The 20,998-nt window shown below is 53.0% G+C and overlaps 1 long non-coding RNA gene across 2 annotated transcripts; it reads right to left on the minus strand.

The window, feature by feature from the left end:
- Positions 1-1,983: 1,983 nt before the first annotated feature.
- Positions 1,984-3,948, minus strand: LOC144302320 (uncharacterized). 2 transcript variants are annotated; one of them, XR_013369171.1, is made up of 3 exons: positions 3,692-3,853; positions 2,310-2,503; positions 1,984-2,069 (listed from the first exon to the last, which is right to left on the minus strand). It is a non-coding gene; the product is annotated as an uncharacterized LOC144302320 (long non-coding RNA). The 2 variants fall into 2 exon arrangements; XR_013369170.1 differs by having other exon boundaries at positions 1,984-2,503; positions 3,692-3,948.
- Positions 3,949-20,998: the final 17,050 nt, after the last annotated feature.

Below are 20,998 nucleotides of genomic sequence, written 5' to 3' on the forward strand. Positions count from 1 at the left end.
GGATAACGAAGATATAAAAATAGGCCAGGAGCAAGAAGCCTGTTTCACCTGCTCTTTGATTTAAAAAGCTCCATTAACCAGGAGCCTGCATGTATGGTGAGTCAAGAAACACGGGTGGGGAAGCTCAGTGGAAAATCTTGGATCATTCCCATTGGAAGAACACTCAGGAATTTAGTCCAGCCCAGGGAAACAAATATGAGGCTCCTTTGCCTTGTTCGGGATGGGCTGCTTTCAGCCTTGTGGCGAGACCATAAAATTAGAGAAAGGCATTAACTAAAGGGAACTGCTGTTTCCTCTCTTTTGAGACCACAAAAACTGGTGCAGAATGAAGCTAGCTGTTGGGTCACCATCGGTGGCCCTGACGTGTGAGCTGCCAGAGGCACAGGACTCTAACATCTCCCCATTGGGTGCCCTCAACCTTCCCAGGCTGGATGTGACTTTTGGAAATGGCCAGAAGATGTTCAGAATCAAGTCAGGTGAGTGATCTGGGTGACCAAAACCAGTTCCCTATTCGGAGGCAAATCCAAGATGTGGCCACCAATGTGACAGTCCTGGTTTCCCCATGTGAGTTGTCATCTGGTTCTTTTTTTTTTTTTTCTATCTATCATCTATCTATCATCTATCTATCTATCATCTATCTATCATCTATCATCTATCTATCATCTATCTATCTATCATCTATCTATCTATCTAGATTCTATTTATTCATGACAGACACACAGAGAGAGGCAGAGACACAGGCAGAGGGAGAAACAGGCTCCCTGCAGGGAGCCCGATGCGGGACTGGATCCCAGGACCCTGGGATCATGCCCTGAGCTGAAGGCAGACGCTCAACCGCCAAGCCACTCAGGCGTCCCCTGTCATCTGGTTCTAAAGGCATTTTCCTACAAAAGTCCCTACGCTTTTTGAGAAGGGCAAGAACGCAAGGAAAGCTTGGACTTTCTGCAGGTGCCTTTTCTCAAGGGCTAAAGAAGTTCTGTCAAAAATCAGATCCCTGAGCACCTGGGTGGCTCAGCGGTTAAGTGTCTGCCTCTGGCCCAGGGCATGATCCTAGAGTCCCAGGATTGAGTCCCGTGTTGGGCTCCCTGCATGGAGCCTCCTTCTCCCTCTGCCTGTGTCTCTGCCTCTCTCTGTGTCTCATGAATAAATAAAATCTTTTTTAAAAAATCGGATGCCTACTTTCATGCTCCCCTTATTGGACTCCCACTCTCAGCTGGGTTCACTAATGGTCATCATCTGTTGTCAGACACAGAACAAGGGTGGCGCTGTGGATGCCAAGGAGGAAAAGAGCGTCAGCCCTTAGGGACTGGCCATGGAATGTGGAGAAGGCGGGCAAGAACAGGGTAGACCCGTATTCGCCTCCCATGGCCACCATCACCAAGTACCACAGACCAGGTGGCTCAAGCAACAGAAATTGTCAAAGTTCTGGAGGCCAGAAGTGCAAGATCAAGGATTCCCTTGCTTCTCATCCATCTTCTAGTGCTTGGCCAGTGATCCTCGGCATTCCTTGGCTTGTAGGACTTCAATCTCTGCCTCTGACATCACAGGCATTTCCCTGATGTGTCCCTGTCTTCCTGCAGGACGCCAATCCTACTGGATTCAGGCCCACCTGACTCCAGGAGGACTTCATCTCAACTAATGAATCTGCAATGACCCAGTTTTCAAATAAGGTCACAGTCTGAGGTCCTGAAGGCTAGGGCTTCACCGTATCTTTTCGGGGGGACAAAATTCAATCCACAACACCACTTTTGTCATGCCTGGGATAGAGTTAATTAGGCCCATTCCCCCACCCAACCTGTGCTCCTCAGGTACTATTTGTACCTATACCCCGTTCCCTTCAAACAAATGCCTTCTTGGAGATCCAATCTGTTGTGCCCCAGAAGATCTCAAAATAAAATTTTTGTGCTTTTTTCTTCCCTTTGTTTCTGACAGGTGCCCACACACCAAACAGGCTCCTTACTGCAGGAGCACAAAAGATAGGACTTTGAACAGATAAGGCTTTTAATTCCCACACTAGGCTCTTGAGATCCAGGCAGGAAGGTAGGAGGGCTTTGCAGCAGGCTTGAGTCCTAATGAAATAGAAGGGGAGGGAAATCCATGGCTCCATCCACTGAAGCCTAGGGAAGTCCTGGTGGTGGGGAAGGATGGGAGGTCTGGGTGCTGGGTAGGAGAAAGAGGGAAGAAGACTGAGTGTGGACAGCCTAACACTGCCTGGCCAGAGTCTGGTGGGAGCCAGGGGAAGCTGAGCCCAGGGCACAGACCTTCCCTGTGTGGGTGTCATTCCTCAGGGTCATGGATCAGTCTCTTACTCTGCCCTTTGACCTTCAGTTATTGAGGCTGCCTGTGGCTTATCTCTTGAACATTCTCCATGTCCTGAGTCTTCACTGCCCCATTGTCAACAGTGTGAAGGTGCACCTTGGCTCTGCAGAGATGGTGGTGGGGAGGCAGAGAGGAGGGCAGGGCTCTGTGGGCACCACGGAGGCTGCATCCAGGTTCCTGGCTCCTGCAAAAAAGGACCTACACAAACTGAGTGGCTTAAAACAACAACAACAAAAAAATACTCTCTAATCATTCTGGAGGCCAGAAATCTGAAATGAAGGCTTTATTTCAACCAGAGGCTCTGGGGGAGAACCCCTTTCCTGCCGCCTCCAACCTGGGGCAGGGGCTGCTCACATTACTTGGCTTGTGGCTGCATCACTCTGACCTCTACCTCCCTGGTCACAAGGCCCCCTCTTCTTCTACATCAGCCTCTTTCTGCCTTCCTCTTATAAGGATTCACGTGATTGCATTCAGTGCCCGATGAATGAGGGCCAGGGCCTAATAGCCAGGATAATTCAACCTCCAGCTCCTTAATTTAGCTGCGTGTGCAAGAACTTTGCCACCTGAAGAAGCACTTATAGGTTCCTGAGCTCAAAGTCTGGTATCTTTGGACATCATTAGTACCCTACAACAGTGAGGATAGGAGTGGGGCACCCATCGGCATTGCCAGGCGCACCGAGGGGGACCCCACTGAGGTCCTCAGGCTCTAATGCAAGGGTGAGAGCGGATCCCCCCCTTCCCTTCTGCTCTCCTCCAATCTCCACGTGTCCCCGGGCGCTCTGGTGGTCCACTCCCGCCAGGGCTGGCTCACGCACGGCGGCTCCGGCACTTCCCCCTGCACCGGCTGAGGAGGCAGGAGGGAAGGCGCGGACCTGGCCCCGCGGGCGGCTTCCCAGCACTCATTCGGGTCCGGCGAGGCCACACGCCAAGTGCTCGCGGCTCCGGTGGGGCGTGGGGAGCACGGCCTCAGCAGCGCCCGGGAGCTCGCCGGGGAAGCCGAACCGCAGGCCCTGCCGCAGATCTCCCGGCTCAGGCTGCGGCGAGAGCAGCCCCGGCCTAACAGGCTCTCCCGGGTGGGGTGGGCGGTGGGCCCCGTGGCTCTGCGGGGCGGGGGCGAGTGGTTTGGAAGCGACACCCCGTGGCTCTGCGGGGCGGGGGCGAGTGGTTTGGAAGCGACACACCCATTTAGGTCACTTATCTTCCAAAAAACCTGTTTTGCATTTCAGACGCAACCTTCTGAAACGTGGCCGGGGCTGTTGGGGGGGAGGGGCGGGCGCGCACCAGCTCCGTCCCGGGACCGCCCGCCCCGCAGGCTCCAAACCCGGCCCACGCGGCCTCCCCGCGACGACCGCCGGCCGTTTGTCCCCCGCACCTCATCCCTTCCCAGCAGAGAGGCTCGGCCCCGGAGCGGCTCCCGGCCTCGCGCCTGCTCCCTCCGCCTCCGCCTCCGCCTCCGCCTCCGCCTCCGCCACTCGGGGTCACGTGGCAGTCACGCGGCTCGGCCCCGGGGCGTCCTGTTCTCCCGGGACGTGATTGGGCCGGCGTCGGTCACGTGACTGAAGACGCGCCAATCAGCGTCCTTCCCCGGGGCTGTCCGTGCTGGAGCGGGGACTCGGGTCTGGCGGTGGGTTCAGGGCCCGCCCCGGCCTGGTGTCCTCCGCCCCGGGGCCTCCCCGTCGGTGTCCGTGGTTCAGGCCCCGCCCCCCCGCCCCGGGGCCTCCCCGTCGGTGGTTCAGGGCCCCGCCCCGGCCTGGTGTCCTCCGCCCCGGGGCGTCCCCGTCGGCGTCCGTGGTTCAGGCCCCGCCCCCCCGCCCCGGGGCCTCCCCGTCGGTGGTTCAGGGCCCCGCCCCGGCCTGGTGTCCTCCGGCCCCCCCCCCCGCCCCGGGGCGTCCCCGTCGGCGTCCGTGGCTCAGGGCCCCGCCCCGTGGAGAGCCCCTGCCGCGGGGGACTGGGCGGTCCTAGAGCGGCCTGGATCAGAGCCGCGGCGGGAGCGGGAGTCCCGGCCCCACCCCGAGCCCCCGCCAGCCCTCGGCCCGTCCGGTCCTGTCCCCAGCGTGGCCCCGACCTTCGTCCCTCTGCCTTGGGCTGGTGTGGAGCTGGTTTCTGTCCTTCGCAACTGCGATCCCGCCTTGAAGCCTCCCGTCTGCCTGCGGGGACCCGCGCCCCCAGGGCCGCCCCGCACCCCGGTACCAGCGCCCGCCTCCTCCGCCCGGGCCTCACGTCCTCCCCTGGGACCCCCTGAGGTGCGGGCGCCCGCTGGGAACCTCGGGCGCGTCGTTCCCTCCAGGGCTTCGGGGTCTGCACCCGCCTCCCCGCCCCCCCTGCCCCCTCTGCCCCCGCGGGGGCGCTTCCCCTCCCGAGGCCGTGAGCTCCCCAGGGACGCGCAGCCTGCAGCCCTGAGCGCGGCCCGCACGTAGGGCGCGGGAACACCCAGACTCCACGCGTGGGTCTTAGGCGCCACGTGGGCGGGAGACCTGGTGGCTCAGTGGTTGAGCGTCTGCCGAGGCTGCGGCGGGATCGAGTCCCGCGTCGGGCTCCCCGCCTGGAGCCTGCTTCTCCCTCGGCCTCTGTCTCTGCCTCTCTCCCCCTCTGTGTCTCCTGAATAAATACATAAGATCCTTTTAAAAATAAATAAACTCCGTGTGGGTGAACCTGTGTGTCTGTGACCGTTCACGACGGTCTTTGGCCGGAAAGACCATCCGCTGCCGGCGCCTCCCCCTCCCCCTAAGGGGGCAACCCCAGCTCCCGCTCGGTGGGCTGGAGGCCTGAGGTGCCCGGGAAGCGCTTAGGGCCGTGTCTGGGGCCCGCTAACGCTAACCATCTCGGAGGACTTGCTCATATCAGGTACATCTTCTCTACTCCCCCCACTTCCTCTTCCTTCTCTCACCTTCTCCCCATCCCCTTCTGTCATTTTTCCCACGTCTTCTCGGCCTTTCAGCTCGAGGGTGACTGGCTACCACGGGTACCTGCCGCGTCTGGGGGGGGGGGGGTGCCTGGGGCTGGTTGGTTGGCCGCTGAGAGATGCTCCCTAAAGTAGAAAAAATATCTACCCCTGTGACTCCATTTATCCATCCTGTTGGCTTCACTCCATCCCCATCGCACCACCCCCAATGTAGAGCCTACTCGCAGCCAGGTGACCCAGAGCAAACGTCTTTATCCTCTGGACATAATCCCAGGTTTATCCCCTGGTGGCAGATGCTGGGTGGCTGCGCTGTCACAAGGAATCAGCACAGGCCCCAGGGAGCTCCCCTGGCCCCTGAGTAAGAGCCTTGGAAAGGTAAAAGGACACACTTGCTTCTGCACAGTATCTTTGTGCTCTGATTCCTATACTCTCCCCAGCCAGATTCACCCTGGAAATTTTAACATTTGAATGGTCAATGCTGACCGTTTACTCTCAGAGAGGCCAAGTGAGGCACTAAATTGTCCTCTAAGCGACAGCCCTGGACCCCCAAGACAAGGTACTGGGCCGGGAGCAGGCCCTCCTGGCGGACCCCCGAGGTCGCAGCAGGCCGCACCACTGGAGCGGTGCTTCTTCACAGCTGGATCAGTCTGCTAAATCCCACCACACTGAGTGTTTGAAGCAACGCCTAGAGTTGTCACTCGTGGGTGAAAGACCTGAGGTCAGGAGGGACGCAGGCAGAGATGTGGAGTCCTTCCAGGTCATGTGCTTCTGTTGTTTCTCCTGTTTGTATCCCTGTCTGCTTCTCTTAGTAGCAACACCCCGATTTTCTTTCGGGAGGCCCCCGTCCCTGCGTCATTCGGAGGGTGTGAGTGGGTCCCAGGTCTGGCCACTCAGAAGGCCCCACTTCCCTGCCTCTCTGATCAGTCTGGATGGGCAGGTTCCCAAAGCCAGGCCACAGGGAGGCTCCCGAGCGTCCCCAAATCAGTCTGAGCCAAGAGATGGAGAAAGGGAAGGTTTTTGGTTACTTTCTCTGAATGACAGATGCAGCCACGCTGAAGCTGAGGCTCCCTGGCTGTTTCAGGTAGGGGAACCCATCACTGCTCTTTTCTGCACACCTGGTGAGGCTGGGATTCCTGACCCTGCAACAGGATCCCAACATTCCTTCCCATTCCCCGCCATCCTGGCTGGCAGTCCTGTACCAGTCTCCTGGGGCCGCCCTGGCAAATGACCAGTCCTGGAGAGGTGTCAGCAGGCCGTGCTTCCTCTGAAGGCCAGGGAGGATCCTTCCTGCCTTTCCAGCTGCCGGTGGCTCCCCAGTGTCCCATCTCTGCCCCCACCTTCCTGTGCCTTCTCCCCCTTCTCCCCTGTGTGTCTCTTTCTGTCTTTTCCTCTCTTATTAGGATGTGAATTTAAGTGGACATCCAGGGGTGCCTGGGTGGCTCAGTCAGTTGAGCATTGGCCTTCAGCTCAGGTCAAGGTCCTGGGGTTCTGGGATCGAGCCCCATGCCAGGGGAAGCCTGCTTCTCCCTCTTCTCCCTGCTCCTGTGCTTTCTCACTATCTCTGTTGCTATCTTTGTCTCTCTCAAATATATAAATAAAATCATAAATAAATATATAAATCGAGATCTATCTGATGACCTCTGCAAAGACTCTATTTCCAAATAAGGTCCCAGTCACAGGTTTCAGGTGGACTCAAATTTGAAGGCGAAACTACCCAGGCTACTGCAATGCCCCATTCCTTCCTATTTTGCCCCCATCCTGCTCCCAGGACCCGCAACTTTGTTCCACATCTTGGAAGGGCCCTGGCACTCACGCTGCTTTGGTTCAGGATTCAGATCCCCCCAAAAATCTGAAGATCTCTCATTCCAGGGTCTCCCATATGTCACTTAAAATTTTCCAGAATTGATCCTGGCGACCCGGGATCAGGTCCCACATCGGGCTCCCTGCAGGGAGCCTGCTTCTCCCTCTGCTTGTGTCTCTATCTCTCTCATGAATAAATAAATAAATAAAATCTTTAAAAAATATTCCAGAATTTATGGGAAAGAAATGTATGCAATATTGATGATATAAAAAGTCCATGAAATGACACTAGCTTCTCCCCCCCACCTTTGGAGCAGGTCTTTAATATGCTAGAAAGGCCTTGATATGAGGAACTATTTATGGCAAATAACAGAAGCATTTGAAAATGTCTATCTGGCATCCCTGGGTGGCGCAGCGGTTTAGCGCCTGCCTTTGGCCCAGGGCGCGATCCTGGAGACCTGGGATCGAATCCCACATCGGGCTCCCGGTGCATGGAGCCTGCTTCTCCCTCTGCCTGTGTCTCTGCCTCTCTCTCTCTCTCTGTGACTATCATAAATAAATAAAAAATTAAAAAAAAATGAAAATGTCTATCTTTCAAGAGCTTTTGTTTGGTTTGGTTTGTTTTTATTCCTAATTGTGGCCAAATACCATAACATAAAAAGTACCATTTTAACCACTTTTAAGTACACAGTTCATTCCGTGGCATTAGGTCCATTCACCCCGTTGTGTAACCATCCCCACTATCCACCTTCAGAAATTTCTGTCATCCCAAACCCAAATTCTATATCTGTGACACAAAAATTCCCCATGTTCCCCAAGCGGAGCCCAAAATTGCCGATTTAGAAGACAAAACGTTTTGGCAACTGAGTTTTTTTTGGACCGAACAGTTGAAAACTGAGCTTGCCATTAGTTTACCCCAGGATGAGTAGCAGCATTTCCAGCATCTGCCTGCTTGTCGCCTCCAGCCACACCCTCATCCCTGCACCCCCGCAGGGCCTGGCGACCCCCTTCACTGCTCAGAGTCTCTGCTTCTTTGTTCTTAAAGCCAGAGGTGGGCCTGATTGGCTTGAAACCCGTGCTGCTGGCTCTAGGGAGGGTAGGGGGCTCTATTCTGAGGGCTCAGAACTATCAGTTCGCTAAGTCTTGGAGGAGGGACCAGAAGTGCAACAAATAGGATTAACTCCAAAACACATTTCCCCATCCGTGGAGCAGGGGTGTCTCACAAGGTGCTTCCAGCAGGCACTACATTTTCCAGCAGCCCCATGCAAGCATGGCCCCGTGGACTAGGAACAGAGTCCTGTGGCTACCTCCTGTGCTAAGGCAGGGACGAAGTGGGGTCCCCCCTCCTACCTCCCTCCCTTCACTTGCCCTAGAGGAGCCTGAGGCCTGGAGGAGCAGGAGGACAGGAAGCTTCAGTGAAGATGGTAAATATTTGCAGAAATGTTGCCATTTCGGCGACAGCTACTGCATGAAAGCCACCGCAGACAACATGAGAGTGGGCATGTCTGTGTGTCGATAAAACTTTATTTACACAATGGAATATTACTCAGCTATTAGAAATGACAAATACCCACCATTTGCTTCAACGTGGATGGAACTGGAGGGTATTATGCTGAGTGAAGTAAGTCAGTCAGAGAAGGACAAACATTATATGTTCTCATTCATTTGGGGAATATAAATAATAGTGAAAGGGAATATAAGGGAAGGGAGAAGAAATGTGTGGGAAATATCAGAAAGGGAGACAGAACGTAAAGACTGCTAACTCTGGGAAACGAACTAGGGGTGGTGGAAGGGGAGGAGGGCGGGGGGTGGGAGTGAATGGGTGACGGGCACTGGGGGTTATTCTGTATGTTAGTAAATTGAACACCAATAAAAAATAAATTAAAAAAAAAAAAAACTTTATTTACAAAAGCAGGCGATGGGCTGGGTTTGGTCTCCAGGCCAGAGACAGCAAGGGTTGGTGCCTCGCCCTCGACTCAGCAGCGTGCGTGCTGCTCATGCTGCTCATGCTGCTCATGTGGAGCCTCAGAGCAGCTGCGCTGCTGACGGGAAACAAGTGGCTGCAGGTGTTACAGGAAGGATGAAACAGCAACCGCTTATTTCTTTCCCAGATTTGGGGGCTGACCACATGCCTGACGTGGGAGACCACGGTGCACCTGGCAGGCAGGCCCCTCACCAGCGCCCTCTGAGGGGATGGCCAGTAAAGTGTGCATGAGGCATGAGCCAGGTGGGGGGGCATGGCAGGTGACACGCAGGTGACTCTGATGGGACTCTGACAGTGCCTGGAGGAGGCCCGTTAGGCAGAGGCCGCTGGGGAAGACTCCTCCAGGACAGAGGCGGGAGCAGAGGCCCCCAGGGTGTGTGGAGAGGCCTGCTGCATGGAGGGGTGCAGAGGGGTGTCCTGGGGGACAGAGAGGGCAGGAGGCCGGAGGGCCGGCCAGAGCCACCAGGAGCCGGGCAAAGGAGGTCTTTAAACCACCACCAGGCCACCTGCCCTGTAAGAATGGCTTGCATCCACTAGTTCACGACTCCAGAGTGAATCACAATCTTCTGGAGGGGGTTTAAACCCAGGTCTCGAGCCACATCTCGAGTCTGATTCTGTAGGTCTGGGGTGAGCCCAGGAATTTGCACTTTGGATGTATTCCTAGAAGCTGATGCCGTAGACCCCAGGAATCTGAGAATCCCCGGGTTTTGGAAGAGCTCACACATCCCCATCACCCTCTCTGTCCCGTCACCTGTTAGATCCCCTGCTCTGGACAAGCCGGCTCTGAAATCCTCTGAGTCTCACATGCACCTGTGTCCCTTCTTGTCTTCCTTGGCGGAGACGCAAGCGCCCTGGGACAGACACCTTGTCTGTCTGGTTGAAGATGGTGTTTCCACCGCCGAGAAAGTAGGCGGCATACAGCAGGCGCCCAGTGGGCGATTCCCAATGGTCCCAATGAGAAATGAGCAGAACAAGTGGGAGCACGAACTAGTGGGGGCGGCGGTGGGCACGGCCCGCAGCGCTGAGGCCCGCGCAGGTCTCTGGGGTCGCGCATTTCTGCACATCTTGTGAGGAGAGGAACACACTGCCACTTTGTTCCGATCTCTCAAGGGTGGGGTTATCGTCCAGTAAAATGAAGATACTGTCACCCCTGGGGGGCGGGCAGAGGCTGGGTGCGAACTGCCGCTTATAAAGCACGCGTGTTCCCTGAGCTCAGGGCTCGCCAGTGGCGCAAATCCATTGCCTGGCAACGTGCAAGGGGAGCCAGTGCAAACGCTAAGCTTGTAGTAGCCACGTCTTATGTTTTCAGGATCCTGACGTTTTGGTGTCTGGGCCCTTGCTGAACCTGGGGTGGCCACCTCTCCCTAGGACAGCCAATCCCTAAATGTAGTTAGTGACTCTTAAGGAGGGCACTTTTGAAAGATAAACCAACCAATCCGGAGCCTGCACCCTGACCACCTTCTTTATGGGGCTGTCACTCCAGGCCACCATCCCCCTGTCTGTGTCACCCCAGGGCCGGGTACCAGATGACTAGGCACAGCCCTTATGGCCAGAGCCCATGGAAGTTGCTCAAAGTAGCCAGTCCTAAGCCTGCTTCCCTGTCTTGCTTGCTCCTCCCCATAGAAACCACAGCCAAGGCTCTTGTCACAGTTACTCCTGGTGCCCTCTTGCAAGAGAGACACCTGGTGCTTCCCCAGGTGGCCCCATGGGGGCACACCCCCTCCTCTGGGGAAATGTGTGTAGCAACCTCTATTTCCCATCTGTTGGCCTTACTATCCCTCAAGTTTTCCACTAATACACAATATTTGAAAGCAAAACTTGCACTGCTTGTTCTGCTGTAAAAAGCCCCCGTCCCTGCCCCGGGAGCCACGTGTCACCTGGCAGCGTCCATGACACCCAAGGACAGGCTACCGCGTGGGAGCAGGCCAAATCTCAGAGCGCTCACAGTCTGACAAGACCCAGGCCCCAGGTTGCAGTGGGTTTCGTGGGAGCTGTGGGGTTCGAAGAAAGTAATGGAAGATCTGGAAGCAAAGAAGACGCCCCCCCCCCCACGCCCCCAGTCAAATTGGGCGTGGGAGAAAGCAGATCCTCCTGAGAGAGCTGAATGCTGGGGAGCCCGCCTTCTGGCTTTTCCAAAAGGGGGAGGGAGTGTGAGGTCAGGAGGGAACACCAGGCCTGTGGAGTCTAGAGCAAGTCCTCCGGGGCTCTAATGCCCTCCCCGCCCGGGACCCCCATCCCCCAGGGAGCTGGTGCAAAGGTGGACAGATTCAGGGTCTGCAGGCTCCCAGGGGATGTCCACGCTGCTGGCCCTGGGCTGTGCTGGGAGCAGGGGCCTGGGGATGCTCTCAGCGCAAGGCTTGCACTTACCCATGCGTCCGGAGGATGCACCAGAGGCTCCCTTAGGCCCGGCCTACGCCACCCTGGCTCTTATCAAGCCCCATTGCCCCGTCCACCTTAACACACATGGTCCACATCCCGAAGTCTGCATTAATTCAGCAGCCCAAATGAGGTGCTGGTGGCTATGACTGCCAGGCATCTTAGGAAATTTCTGGAAAAGAAGCTGGTGTTCTCAGAATGGCCCTGATCTGTGTTGGGGCGCCTGGGTGGCTCAGGTCATGATGCCAGGGTCCTGGGGTCCAGCCCCTCATCGGGGTCCCTGCTCAGGGCGAGTCTTCTTCTCCTTCTCCACCTGCTCATGCTCTCTCTAATAAATAATTAAATACATATAATATATTAAAAACAAAGGAGGTGGGCGGCCCCGGTGGCACAGCGGTTTAGTGCCGCCTACAGCCCAGGGTGTGATCCTGGAGACCCGGGATCAAGTCCCACATCAGGCTCCCTGAATGGAGCCTGCTTCTCCCTCTGCCTGTGTCTCTGCCTCTGTGTGTGTGTGTGTGTGTGTCTCATGAATAAATAAATAAAATCTTAAAAAACAAACAAACAAAGGGGGTACAGGCAGACTGGGGCGATGTCACCACCAGCCAAGGACGCCAAGGATCACTGGGGGCCACCAGACACTGGAAGACACGAAGGAAGAGCCTTCCCTGGAGCCCTGGCAGGGAGCCAGCCCTGAAGACGCCCTGGTTTGCGCTGCCTGCCTCCAGAGCTGGGACACTAACTACACTTCTGTTGTGGGGAGCACACCCCTCTGCCCCCGCAGTACGTGGCACTTTGAAGCCAACACAGAGGGGACCCTGGCCCCCGGGCCAGTGAGGGCCGCAGCAGGAGCTCCCAGGGGCCGCAGAACACCTGGAGAAGGCTCGGGTCCCTCTGCTGCCATGTGACCCAGGGCAGGAAGCACAGGCTGCGGGACCCTCCGTGTTCCCTGCTGGCCCCGTGGGGGGCAGCCCGGCTCCCCACCCATCTGCTCGCACCGTGGTAGGAGCAGCGCCCTCTCACCAAACCGATGGCAGGTCCGGGTGAGGACAGGCTGTGGGGTGTGTCCTCGGAGTACTCGCTGCCTGGACGAGAAATTGCAGAGACAATGAGGCCCCGGGGTCCTTGCCTCCCAACCTTCTGCCCCGTACGCCCTCCCTTCATTTCCCCATTTTGCGACGCTCCTGCAAGCGCCTTGAATGCTAACCCCAATCCTTCCTGCCCGTCCACCAACAGGTCTCATCACCGATCCTCATCCGCAGCGTGACCCTGTCCCGCCTTGTCATAGGGATGCTTCACCTTCTCCTTCCACCCAGTGCAAATGACAGTAGGAGCGCCTTCCTCCCCGGGGAAGGCAGCGGGTCTTCAGGGAACAGGGCCCGGGAGGCTCTTCCAAGAGCACCCGGTACCTTCAGGCTCTGGACGTGATTCCCAGTCTTAAGAGCATCAAGGTTAATGGCAAAAACCAGGGGCCAGCAAACAGCCTGCAAGCCAAGAGTGGGTTTTATGTTTTTAAACAGTTGAATAAAAAAATAAAAGAACAGAAAGATTTTGTGACACGTGAAAATGATCTGAAATTCAAAGTCCCGTGTCCATAAATAAAGTCTAATGGGAAGGCAGCCACGCTTGCTCGCTTCCACGTGGTCTGTGGCTGCTTTGGCCCTTCAGCCGCAGCGGAGAAGCTGGGACAGACCCCATGACCCGCGGAGCCCGAAATGTGTGCTAGCCGATGCTTTACCAGAAAGGTTGGTGGCACAGACTCTGGAGCCGAATGGTCTAGATTCAAATCCTAGATCTACTGCTTACCAGCTGCACGAATGGGGGCAAATTCTCTCTCTCTCTCTCTCTCTCTCTGCCTGCATTTCCATATGTCTCAAATGGACATAATAGCCCTGATGTCAAAGTATCTTTGTGAGGATTAGAGGAATTATCACTTTTAAGGTCTTACAACAGTGCCCAGCACACTTAAGTACTGAGGACGGGTGACATTCTTTTCAGTCTCCCCAGATCCTTAAACACCAGCGTCCTACATACAGCAGAGTCAAGTGTCTAAGAATTCTTAAGCCCCCCTTCTACTTGACACACAAGGGTTCTTTAAACAATCATTTCCTTCACTTTTCATCATTGCTCCCTATCCAAACAGATCCAGGAAGCCTTAGCTCAGACTTCTCAAATCCCAGATGGGTTCTAATTTGTTATGTCGGAGGAAAAAAGTCTGTCTTCCCCAGCAGGTGCACAGGGAGGCTTTGTTAGTCACAGACGCCACCTCCTTACTCTTCAGAATTAAAAGACGTTTTTGCAAACTCTACGAATCTTGACTGTAAAGCAAAAGCAGAATGATGAAGAATGGATTTCCCACAAGGACAAGGAGGTTTTCGTTCCTTGACTGTGGGTGGCTGGGGTGACGCATGGAGGAGTCTGGGAGAGCTGGCATGTGGACGGTGGACATCGATAGTGTCCCCCACCTCCTCCTACTTGTTCCACATGATTGAGTTGCGGTTGGGTTCCTCAACACTCAGCTGGAGATTCCACTGGTCAACCTCTTGCACGCTTGGGCATGGTCCCGTGACTAGATGCACACCCACTGGAATGGAGGTGACAGGCACCACTGGTGCTTCTGGCTCTTAAGGCATCAAGCCTGTCTCCACCACGCCGTCCACCTTCCCGTGAACAGCGACACCCTGAGTGATGGCCAGACAAAAAAATGGACAGAACCTGGGTCCCTGAGTGACTGTGTGGAGCTAAGCAGCCTGTCTCCTTGGACCCTTTGTGAGAGAGTGAACATCCGTGTTGAGTCACTGTCACAGGAGTTTAGCTTTTACCCTCACACAAAGGCCCTGCAGTCCACCACCTGTGGGTGACAGGTGAAGATGCTCATGGATTGGGCAATCCCTACCCTCACCCACATCCCATACTTAGCTGCAGGACAAGATCTAGAACCATTCTCTTACTTCAGAGCCTTGTGCTCTGCCACTTAGCATGGACATGTTTACTTTTTGAAGACGGGGCTGTGTCACCTCAGGTCTCTGAAATAACCCACCTGATACTTAGCACAGGGAGCCACCTGCTGCTGGAGAACAGTCTGGGTCCAATAAGGAGAGGGAACCACGTAGTACTTCAAAAAGGGGAAAGTGTCAGATAAGGATCAGTAACTGTAACAGGATGGGGGTATGAGGAATTGGCTGGTAAGAAGTAGAGAACACTAAAGAGGAAATGAATACCAGTTCTAATAAGGAGCAGCCATGCCCTAAGGATTGGGATGGTGCACTTGGGGAAGAGGCTCCCAGGGCTGAGATCCAAATGTCCATGGAAAGGTCCTGGCCATGACTGATGGGATGGCACAGAAGTGCCCATGGCGCCATGGTAGCAGAACTTGCCAGAAATCTGCCCTCTAGGGTGTCGGGGCTTAGGGAGGAAGCTGCTGGCATAAAAAGGAGAGTGGGCTTGCGATTGTCACAGATTTCTAGAACACATTTATGTAGGCACAATGATCAACTTTTGCTCATCTTTTTTCTATTTTCCTTAAAGACTTTCAACCTTTTTTTTTTTTTTTTTTTTTTGAGAGAGAGAGTGTGTGTGCGTGTGTGTGAGCAGGAGGAGGGGCTGAGGGAGAGGAGAGAGAGAATCTCAAGCCAACTCTTTGATGAGCATGGAGCCTGATATGGGGCTCAATCCCATGACCCTGAGATCTCAACCTGAGCTGAAATCAAGAGTCAAACACTATCAACTAAGCTCCCCAAACTTTTTTTTTTAACAAATGTGCAATTCATTTTAAAATACCACTTAAATATAGGCACACAGTTTTAATATTGGGTCATTAAAAACCCCCCGCAAAATCAAGGCTCGGGCTCAGATACATATATTCATTTACAATTTGGAAGAAACTGATCAGGAACTGTAATTGTTTTCTATCGCTGCAGAACACATCGCCACAGACCTCACCGCCTAAAGCGGCCAACATTTGTTATGTCTAGTTTGTGGCCCCTTTGCACACAGCTGGCAAGAAGGCAGGTAATGGGGTGTATGAGTCTCCTCGGGCTGCTGTACAAATTACCACACACTGGGGGACTGACAACAACGCCAGTTTACTCTGTCCCCCTGCTGAGGCCAGAGATCCTAAATGGAGTGTTGGCTGGGCTGCACTCCGTCCGAAGGCTCCAGTGGTTTATCTTCCCATAGATCGCCTCCGATTCACTTCTCCACACCTCCTACCTTGCAGAAAGTGGTTGCTTTTCTATTTGTAGAGTTGAGATATTCTCTTCTTAGATTTCTGGTTGAGTTTGCAGGGTTCAGAATGATTTAGTAGCTACCTAGCTGTGCTCCTGGGACCAGACCAAACTATGGTCTCCTACTCCTCCGCCGTCTTGGACTCCCTTTGTGCCTTCTGAAGCCTCTAGTGGAAGACCCTTCCTTGCTTCTTCCACCTCTCATGATTCCAGGTGTTTCTTGGCTTATGGCTGCCTTATTTCAAGCTCTGCTTCTGTCCTCACATCCCCTTCTCCCCTGTGTTTGTGTCTCAAATCCTCCTCCATCTTTCTCTTATAGAGACAACAGTATTTGGATTTAGGGTCCACCCTAAACCTAGGGTGATCCCATGTCAAGATTTCCAACTTAATTACATCTGCAAAGGCCCTTTCTTTAATCAAGCCACATTTGTAGGTTCCATGGTCAAGGCTTAGACATATCTTTCTGGTGCCACTATTCAATTGATTTCTATAGATTTAGAAATCCGGTTGCATCTATTGCAAAAAACAGATATTTCCCTTCATTTTGCTTGAGCATGTTAGGGCCTTGAGCATGAAGTGGGGGGGGGGGGCCTAAGCTGAGGTGGTACTCCCATCAGAGAGGAGAGGGCGAGGACCCTAACCCCTCAGGCCACCACCTGCCTGGTGTACACAGGCCTTGCATGATCCCCTCTCCTTGAGGACCTGGTGTGTATTTGCTTGATGTAGACGAAACTGCCATTTGGAGATGAAGAATGAAGTCTCTCGGCAACTTCTGTGTTTCAATGGAACGTAAGTGTTGTGGAATTGCTAGCTGCTATCATCACAGACAGCTCTGGGGACCTACATCCCTATGGCTCCTCAACCAGAGGAGGGGAAAGGGCTGCTTCCTTCCAGCTCCAGCATGAAAAGCTCAGAAACAGCAATTCTTGTTAATGATTGGTGATTGGATGGATTGAATATACAATAAGTGCACGAGGGAGAAATCAAACAGTAGATCAGGTCACACAACAGAAAGTAGGCTACTTCTCCTTCTCAGAAGTTTCTACCGGTTTCGATTATGTGCTCATCATTCCAGAAATCCTTTTTGTGTCTATCAGCGTGCATATGGAAATACGGAGATATAGATAGGAGTGCCCTTCACCCATTTTTCAAGCAAATGATGAGTGCCGGGTGTTTCCGTCTTCATCCTGAGCATTACTCCTCCTCACGCCAGTGGAGACATCTGACCTCATGTCATGAGGCTTCCTTTCCTCTGGTTTCTGGTTCTTCTTGGCCAACACGAGGCCCTGGCAGAGGATCAGAGTGGAGGGGGTGTAAATGAGATAGGAGTGTTGGTTCCCTGGCTGCCTCTCTGGGAGGCCCCTGGGTGTTGGTTGCTCCCCTACCAGCTCCACAGCTCCTGCCTGGGGTCCTCTCTCCAGCTCACAGCCTCTCTAAACCCCTGTGACAGCTTCCCCCTACCCTTGCAGGCCTTCAGCCATAAAGTCCCTCCTGTGGCTGCCCCAGGGCCCTGCGCCCACCCTCATGGGTTCTCGTCCCCTTTCCCCATGCATTGGTAAGTCTTCTGTGAAATCATGTCCCTAACAGGAGGCCCACTCCACACTTGGGTCCTCATCTGGAAAATGTGGGTAATGTTAGCACCTGCCTCCTGCAGTTGGTGTGAGAATCCAATGAGCTATAAAACCCATAGGACAGCCCCAGACCTTACCAGGTGCTGGAAAATGCACTTTTCATCTCAACCAGGTGTTATCCCAACCCAGGTGTCCTTGAGGCCCCACTGGACAGCGTTTGCCGGGGTACTCACAACATGAAGTTCACTCTACTTCATGTTGGATCCAAGCATGACACTGGGGTTTGGATGGTGACTAAGTAGCCCCTGTGCCCAGAAGGGAGCCATTCTCTATCCCAGGTCTATGTCGGCCCCATATGAGCAGAGGAAAGTTTGACACCTGCTCCACTCTGGTGGGTTACACACCAACCATCCACGCGGCTCCTGGGAAGGACTCAATCAGGAAAGATGGAGCCTTAATGTATCAACGTCCATCTGGTTTCCTTTCCCTGTGGCTCTTGTGATCTCATGGAGAGCTAGCACCAGGGAAATGGAGCAGATACAAGACATGTTGATGTGGAGGGGGTCAGGGGGTCAGAAGTGTGAGGTTAGATCAGTGTGCTTCAGCCATGGGGAAGGTAGACCAGGGTGCCCTTGGCTTCTTAGTTTGGTTCAATCTCCTAGAAAAGGGTGTTAATTACACTTCTGTACCCACGTCAGGTGGTTCCAAAGAGAAGGTGCTTTGGTAACCAAGGAGAACTAATTCTGCATAAGAGAATTTTCCTTAGGGAGTGTCTGACCACTTTCATTCTTTATACACCAAGACAAAGAGCTTCAAGCCTACAAGTGTTTCAAAGACCTTTGGTTTAAGGTTTAAGACTTGAAAAAAATTATAGGACTCAAATTTTGGAAATAACAATATGAAACTCAATAAATGATTACTTTAGATATTCTTTCTTCATTAATTGTGAAACTGAGTATACATACTAATCTCCCTACATTTGAAAACCATTTGTAAAGCTAGATTTTCTCATGTTACAAGAATTCATAAGTAGGCCCATGATTGCCAGGAAATAATAGCTAATTGTAAGTTAAACGAGCAACTTGCAGCTAAATCATTTTCAGAACAAATTCATGGCCCTGCCCAAATGCTTCAGAACTCATCATGCCAGATGACTGCAGATTCCAGAATTGTCTCTACCTCTGCCTTTTCTCTTTCTTGCACACCATGAGCACCAAACAGCAAAAACTGCTTTCTTTAAAGATGAAAAAATACAGAGTTAGGTTGAAGACCAAATCATTCTGGTTGCAGCTGCAGGGACATGGCTCCTAAGTCATAAGGTCAAATCACCATCAGCCCGTGTGTATCTTGTGGCCTTTCCCATCCTGCTTCCCGCCCGCCCTGACCCCGCCCCAGTCCCCTGCAATGAAGGGAAAGCAGCTATTGCAAAGCCACACCTCACAAATGCCAGGGATTTTTTTCTTTTTCAAAGGCTCACTCCCCATCATTGTAAAGTCTGTTTTTTAAGTGACTCTAATTGGAATAATCTCTTTTGGCTCCCTTGGTGTTGAATCCAGATGAGACCATCTGGATGGTTCCAAAACTCTAAGGATCCTCTCAGGAACCCCACCCATCTCCCTGCTTTGGAGGAGTGTTCTTTGCAGGTCTCCCTCCCTCTAGAGCTCTTTTGTTCAAACATTCCAGTCACTTGAATGGTTTATTTTACCCAACATGTTAATTAATGATACTTGCAACAAGCTTGTGGTTATTAATTAAACCATGTGAGTGAGCCCCCCAAACACAGTTAGCAGTCTGATTGAAAGCCAAACTTCCTCTGGCTGTTTTTAAAAAGAAATAACTACAGGGTATGAAGAAGAAAGGCGATTCAGCTGCGGGACAGGAAGAGTCCAAATCGGCAAGGGAACAGGAAAAGTGTTCTCTTTAATGAGACGAGGCCCTCTGGCCGAGTATTAGGAATCTAGCTGTTGAGGAGCAGACGATCCAGCTTTGGCACGCAGCATGGTAGCTTAATTAGGCACTAGAACAAGTGTTGGAGGCTCTCCGGGAAAAATGATACAGAAAAGTGCCTCCCCTCCCTTACACGCTTTGTTAGTTATAAAATTAGTTTATTTTCCACCTTCTGTCTGGGCACTTGGGAGCCCGCTGGTGGTAGTCGACTTGGAGGGAGAGCTTCTGGGGCTGAGAGTGACGCAGAGGAAGACCCCATTGCATGTTGTGGGAGGGACAGGAACAGAGCTTCAAGATCTTGGGCTGGGGTCACATCTAACCCGCTATGTTCAGAGTCCCTGCTGGGACGGCTGGTGGGCCAGCATTTTAGGGGACGGGATTGGGGTAGACAACCACTTCCAACTCTACTGACCCAGAGGCCACTCTAAAGAATATTCTGGAAACCCAGCTTGAATTTGGCTGTTCAGATGTGCATTTACCCCCCTCCACCAGAAACAGAACTTGCATTTTGGTCATCCCCTGAGATAATATGTATGCTCAGGTGGCATCAACTAGACAAAGGCAAGTTCATGTTTCTGTGCCCAGTTCTCTTTGTTTGAACTTTAGGTCCCTCGTGGGGCATCACATCAGACCAAGGTAACTCTGAGGAGCTGGACATTTGTTGGAGGGAATGCTATTTCCAGTTTTATGACAAGATCATTCTCAAGACCCACTTTTGTGGGGTACCTGGGTGGCTGTCACTAAGCATCTGACTCTTGGTTTCAGCTCAGATCATGATCTCAAGGTCGTGGGATCCAACCCTCTGTCCAGCTCTGTGCTGAGCAGAGTCTGCTTCTGATTCTCTCCCTCTCCCTCTGCCCCTCCTCCACTCGCACATGCACGTGCTCTAATAAAATCTTTTAAAAAAAAAAGACCTACTTTTGTGATGAAGGACAAACAGTTCACCAACTGTTCACCGACAGGGGCTGGCGTGCTCACGGCCATGTTGCAGCAGGTGTAACACCCAGATGCACGCACCGCCTCCCCCACTGGCAACATGCAGCGGCAGAGGGGCAGTCATGATGGCTGAAGGACCCCGTAGCCTACCTGAGCGCTCACTCCTGGTGCTGGACGTTCTGGGGGTTTGGACAAATGTCTAACTATGTATCCATCGTTATGGTTCACACAGAGTATGTCCACTGCCCTAAACACTCTCTGTGCTCTATTCATAGCCAAAACCCATCCCTGGCAGCCATCTTTTACTGTCTTCATAGTTTGCTTTTTCCAGAATCACAGAGTAAGTAGCTTCTCAGACTGGCTTCTCTCACCTGCTAATACGCATTTAGACTTCCTCTGTGTCTTCTTCTGGCTTGACAGCTATTTCTTTTAGAGCTGAATAATATGCCAGTGTCTGGATGCCCCAGAATTTATCCACTCACCTACTTCATTCCCTTAACACTTTATTTTTTGATAGAGTGAACAAGTATCATAAATTACATTTTTGAGTTCAGACGTCCACATTAGCAGGTTTATTTATGATCATATTCATCTATTCTCAGTCTCATAAAACTCTGTCCAAATTTCCCTTCTTGACCTAAGCCAGCGTGACGGGTCAGCAACTTGAAGTTCTTCTGGTAAATGTCAGTGGCCTCCAGTGATGATAGGACACTGGGGCTCTATGTCCCTTCCCTATAACCTCCTGACAAGACCATTAAAATGAAAGTTTCACTCCAAATTCTACCAAATGGACACTTGTTAGAAGCAGGCCCCAAAGTCATCAGGTCCCCACTCTGTCCTTGGTCCTCTAGATAGTTATGTTGTATGATCAGCTCTCTCCAGGGCTGACTCAGTGACATCGGTGGCTGACCTTCCAGCTGGGCCTGAGAGAGGGTCC

Source organism: Canis aureus, chromosome 31 (genome assembly GCF_053574225.1).
Source record: "Canis aureus isolate CA01 chromosome 31, VMU_Caureus_v.1.0, whole genome shotgun sequence".
In the NCBI taxonomy this organism is placed as follows: Eukaryota; Metazoa; Chordata; class Mammalia; order Carnivora; family Canidae; genus Canis; species Canis aureus.